The sequence below is a fragment of the Neomonachus schauinslandi genome, chromosome 3 (genome assembly GCF_002201575.2).
Source record: "Neomonachus schauinslandi chromosome 3, ASM220157v2, whole genome shotgun sequence".
In the NCBI taxonomy this organism is placed as follows: domain Eukaryota; kingdom Metazoa; phylum Chordata; class Mammalia; order Carnivora; family Phocidae; genus Neomonachus; species Neomonachus schauinslandi.
This window is the reverse complement of record NC_058405.1, coordinates 74,642,962-74,648,961: the sequence shown is the minus strand read 5'-3', so window position 1 is coordinate 74,648,961 and position 6,000 is coordinate 74,642,962. Positions and strand designations below refer to the sequence as shown.

The following is a 6,000-nucleotide window of genomic DNA, read 5'->3' as shown; positions in this document are numbered from 1 at the left end:
ACACACACACACACACACACACACAATGGAATATTATGCAGCCATCAAAAAATGAAATCTTGCCATTTGCAATGATGTGGATGAACCTAAAGGGTATGCTAAGGGAAATAAGTCAATCAGAGAAAGACAGTTTTAATATGATCTTACTGATATACGGAATTTAAGAAACAAGGCAGAGGATTATAGAGGAAGAGAGAAAAAAATGAAACAAGACAAAACCAGAGATGGACACAAACCATAAGAGACTCTTAATCTCAGGAAACAAACTGAGGGTTGCTGGAGGGGAGGGGGTGTGGGAGGATGGGGTGGCTGGGTGATGGACATTGGAGAGGGTATGTGCTATGGTTAGCACTGTGAATTGTGTAAGACTGTTGAATCACAGACCTGTACCTCTGAAACAAATAAAACATTATATGTTAAAAAAAAAAAAAAAAGCAGCTAACAGGAAGGGAAAAATGAAGGGGGGGAAATCAGAGGGGGAGACGAACCATGAGAGACTGTGGACTCTGAGAAACAAATTGAGGATTCTAGAGGGGAGGGGGGTGGGGGGATGGGTTAGCCTGGTGATGGGTATTAAGGAGGGTATGTACTGAATGGAGCACTGGGTGTTATACGCAAACAATGAATCATGGAACACTACATCAAAAACTAATGATGTAATGTATGGTGATTAACATAACATAATTAAAAAAAAAAAGACTGATGAATCACAGACCTGTACCCCTGAAACAAATAATACATTGTATGTTAATAATAATTTAAAAAAAAGAATAGAGAACTGAGAAATATCCCACACTTATATGGCCAATTAATCTACAGCAAAGGAGGCAAGAATATACAATGGGGAAAAAGACAGTCTCTTCAAAAAAGATGTTGGGAAAATTGGAAAGCCACTTGCAAAAGAATGAAACTGGGCTACTTTCTTACATAATACAGAAAAGTGAACTCAAAATGAATTAATGACCTAAATGTGAGACCTGAATCCCAGGGCACTTGTGATGAGCACTGGGTGTTGTAGGTGATGAATCACTAAATTCTACACCTGAAACTAATATTACACTGTATGTTAACTAACTGTATTTAAAAAAAATTTTTTTTTAAGATTTTATTATTTATTTGAGAGAGAGAGGGATAGAGCACAAGCAGGGGGAGCAGCAGAGAGAGAGGGAGAAGCAGGCTCCCCGCTGAGCAGGGAGCCCGATGCGGGGCTCGATCCCAGGACCCTGGGATCATGACCTGAGCCAAAGGCAGACGCTTAACCGACTGAGCCACCCAGGCGCCCCAACTAACTGTATTTACATAAAAACTTGAAAAAAAAAAAAAGCAGCAATCCCCTGGACATTGACCTTAGCAACACTTTTCTATATATGTCCTCAGGCAAGGAAAACAAAAGCAAAAAAAATTATGGGGACTACATCAAAACAAAAATCTTTTTTTTTTTAAGATTTTATTTATTTATTTGAGAGAGAGAGAATGAAAGACAGAGAGCATGAGAGGGAGGAGGGTCAGAGGGAGAAGCAGACTCCCTGCCGAGCAGGGAACCCGATGCAGGACTCGATCCCTGGACTCCAGGATCATGACCTGAGCCGAAGGCAGTTGCTTAACCAACTGAGCCACCCAGGCGCCCCAAAACAAAAATCTTTTACACAGCTAAGGAAACCATCAACAAAATGAAAAGGCAACCTACTGAGTGGAAGAAGATGTTTGAAAATTACATATTTGATGGGGCAACTGGGTGGCTCAGTCATTGGGCATCTGCCTTCGGCTCAGGTCATGATCTCAGGGTCCTGGGATTGAGTCCCGCATCGGGACTCCTGCTTCTCTCTCTCCCACTCCCCCTGCTTGTGTTCCCTCTCTTGCTGTCTCTCTCTGTCAAATAAAATCTTTTAAAAAATATTATATATTTGATAAGGAATAATATTAAAAATATATAATGAAGCTATTCAATTGAGCACCCCAAAACTGTAAATAACCCAATTTAAAAAGGCAGAGGTTTGGGGGAGGTGGGTTTAATAGGTGATGGGGATTAGGGAGTGCACTTGTGATGAACATTGGGTATTGTATGGAAGTGTTGAATCACTACATTGTACACCTGAGACTAATACTACACTGTACGTTAACTAACCGGAATTCATATAAAAACTTTAAAAAATGGGGAGAGGACATGAATAGATATTTTTCCAAAGAAGATACACAGATGGCAAACACATGAAAATATTCTCAACATCACCAATCACCTAATTTGCACCAAACATCACCTAATTTGCAGGGAAATGCTAATCAAAACCAAAATGAAGTATCACCTCACACCTGTCAGAATGGCTAGAATCAAAAAGACAAGAAATACCAGGTGTTGGTGAGGCTGTGGGGAAAAAGGAACCCTCGTGCTTTTTGGTGGGAATACAAACTGGTACAGCCACTGAGGAAAACAGTATTCCAGTTCCTCGAAATATTAAAAATACCAAATAATCTTGTAATTCCACTACTGTGTATTTACCCAAAGAAAACAAAAACACTAACTTGAAAAGGTATTATTGCACCTTTATGTTTACTGAAGCACTACTGACAATAGCCAAGATATGGAAGCAACCTCAGTGTCCATCAATAGATGAATGGGTAAAGAAGATATGGTGTGGGTCCCAGTCAGTCCAGAGGCTGCGGCTGCAGAGAAACCACCCAAGGAGAACCTGCAAAGATGCTGTCCGTGTGCGTCGCCACGTCCGTGGCCCGCGCCCTCCCTCGGCGGGCCAGGCTGGTCTCCAAAAATGCTTTGGGATCCTCCTTCATTGCTGCAAGGAACCTCCATGCCTCTAACACTCGTCTTCAGAAGATTGGCACTGCCAAAGTGTCCTCTATCCTTGAAGAGCGTATTCTTGGAGCTGATACCTCTGTTGACCTTGAAGAGACTGGGCATGTCCTAAGCATTGGTGATGGTATTGCCCGTGTACATGGGCTGAGAAATGTTCAGGCAGAAGAAATGGTAGAGTTTTCTTCAGGTTTAAAGGGTATGTCTTTGAACTTGGAACCTGACAATGTTGGTGTTGTCGTGTTTGGAAATGATAAACTAATTAAGGAAGGGAGATATTGTGAAGAGAACAGGAGCCATTGTGGATGTTCCAGTTGGCGAGGAGCTATTGGGCCGTGTTGTAGATGCCCTTGGTTAATGCCATTGATGGAAAGGGTCCAATTGGTTCCAAGATCCGTAGGCGAGTTGGCCTGAAAGCCCCTGGGATCATTCCTCGAATCTCTGTGCGTGAACCAATGCAGACTGGTATTAAGGCTGTGGATAGCTTGGTGCCAATTGGTCGTGGTCAGCGTGAGCTGATTATTGGTGACCGACAGACTGGAAAAACATCAATTGCTATTGACACAATCATTAACCAGAAACGTTTCAATGATGGAACTGATGAAAAGAAGAAGCTATACTGTATCTACGTTGCTATTGGTCAGAAGAGATCCACTGTTGCCCAGTTGGTGAAGAGACTTACAGATGCAGATGCCATGAAGTACACCATTGTGGTTTCAGCTACTGCTTCTGATGCTGCTCCCCTTCAGTACCTGGCTCCTTACTCTGGCTGTTCTATGGGAGAATATTTTAGCTATAATGGCAAACATGCTTTGATCATCTACGATGACTTATCCAAACAGGCTGTTGCTTATCGTCAGATGTCTCTGCTGCTCCGCCGGCCCCCTGGTCGTGAGGCCTATCCTGGTGATGTGTTCTACCTACACTCCCGTCTGCTGGAGAGAGCAGCCAAAATGAACAATTCTTTTGGTGGTGGCTCCTTGACTGCTTTACCAGTCATGGAAACACAAGCTGGTGATGTGTCTGCTTACATTCCAACAAATGTCATTTCCATCACTGATGGACAGATCTTCTTGGAAACAGAATTGTTCTACAAAGGTATCTGCCCTGCCATTAACATTGGTTTGTCTGTGTCTCGTGTTGGATCTGCTGCCCAAACCAGGGCCATGAAGCAGGTGGCAGGGACCATGAAGCTGGAATTGGCTCAGTATCGTGAGGTTGCTGCTTTTGCCCAGTTCGGTTCTGACCTTGATGCTGCCACTCAGCAACTCTTGAGTCGTGGCGTGCGACTGACTGAGCTGCTGAAGCAAGGACAGTATTCTCCCATGGCCATTGAAGAACAAGTGGCTGTTATTTATGCTGGTGTAAGAGGGTATCTTGATAAATTGGAGCCCAGCAAGATCACAAAGTTTGAGCATGCTTTCCTGGCTCATGTTATCAGCCAGCACCAGGCCCTGTTGGGCAATATAAGGACTGATGGAAAGATCTCAGAGCAGTCAGATGCTAAGCTGAAAGAGATTGTAACAAACTTCTTGGCTGGATTTGAAGCTTAAACTCCTGTGGATTCACATGAAATACCAGTTATGGTTTTGTCGTCGTTTATTCTAGTAATCAGTTCCATTTGTAAAAGGATTGCTCTCATACTCCAGATGTACAGAAATTACCTTAAAAATAAAGGTTCCATATTGGTTGGTGGTTAAAAAAAAAAAGAAGATATGGTGTGTGTGTGTGTGTGTGTAATGGAATATTAGCCATAAAAAAGAATGAAATCTTGCCTTTTATGACAATATGAATGGACCTAGCAGATATTGTGCTCAGTAAAATAAGTCCAACAGAAAAAGATTAATACCATTTGATTTCACTTATAATGTGGAATCTAAAAAAAACAAAAAAGCCAGAAATGTTTCCCTGGATCCCCAGGACTCCTGATACTGGACAGCTTGGTGTGTCTACAGTGTTTAGTAGTTCAAGGCTTATGTCATATATAATTGCTGAGATCATTGGAAGTATGTATCCCAATAGCATGTAGCAGTTTAGGACAGGATTAGGTGACTTTGGTGTGGCCATTTGCTTATTTACAGACACAGGTGCTCTGATCACGGTTTACTGACACTCTCCCCCCCCCAACACAAATACTCTAGCACAGAGGAGCCTTAGTTTTCCCTGCTATAAAACCAGAACACTTAATCTGTAAGAAGGGTCTCAGAATGGATCTGATTCAAACACTGGGGTAATATGCTTTTCATCTATGCTGTAAAATCCTAGGAATCCATTTTGTTACCACTCCAGTTTCAGTTTACCTGTGGACAGCGTACTAAATCATCTAGCCCCTCAGAGACAGCCACCATAAGAATAGCCCCAGCAGGGATGACCTACTCAGTGTATGGGATTATTCCCAAGGAATGTTCAAGAATTACAGGTGCCTCCTGAATTCAGCAAAATAGAAAAGTGTTATTGTTAGTTGCTCAACTGTGATAAAATACTAGATCCATTAAAAGCTAATCTTAAATTATTGATTAAAATATTCTTCAAAAGTCAAAATATTAATATGTAGAAGGAGGAGGTATTCTTGTTAAACAGCCTAGGATCTTACATAAATATACAGCGGTTGTAAATCACAGACCACACACACTACTTAAATGCCTTCCAGTAAATGGTACAGCTACTGTGGAAGGCAGTTTGGCAGTTTCTTACAAAACTAGACATACTTTTATACTTTTACTATATGATCTAGCAATTACATTCCTGGGTATAAATCCAAAGGAATTGAAAACTTATGTCCACACAAAAAAACCTGCCCATGGATATTTGTAACAGCTTTATTAATAATTGCCCAAACTTGGAAATAAGATACTTTTCAGTAGATGAATGGATAAAGTATTGTACATCCAGAAAGTGGAATGTTATTCATCACTAAATAGAAATGAGCTATCAAGCCATAAAAGATGTGGAGGACACTTCAATGCATATTACTAAGTGAAAGAAGCCATACTGTATGAATATGACATTCTGGAAAAGACAAAACCATGGAGAGAGTACAAAAATCAGTGGTTGCCAAGGGTTCGTGAATGGAGGGAATGATGAATAGGCAGAGTACAGAGGATTTTTAAGGCAGTAAAACTACTCTGTAAAATACTGTGATGGTGGATACTCGTCATTATACATTTCTCCAAACCCATAGAATATACAACACC

At 41.3% G+C, this 6,000-nt stretch overlaps 1 protein-coding gene and 1 pseudogene across 2 annotated transcripts in view; one reads left to right on the top strand and one right to left on the bottom strand.

The window, feature by feature from the left end:
* Positions 1-6,000, bottom strand: part of LOC110570205 (phospholipid-transporting ATPase IB-like) — a 180,179-nt gene that overhangs the window by 67,166 nt on the left and 107,013 nt on the right.
* On the top strand, positions 2,696-4,501 carry LOC110570259 (annotated as a pseudogene). Its single transcript, XR_002479714.2, has one exon. The product of XR_002479714.2 is annotated as an ATP synthase subunit alpha, mitochondrial-like (transcript).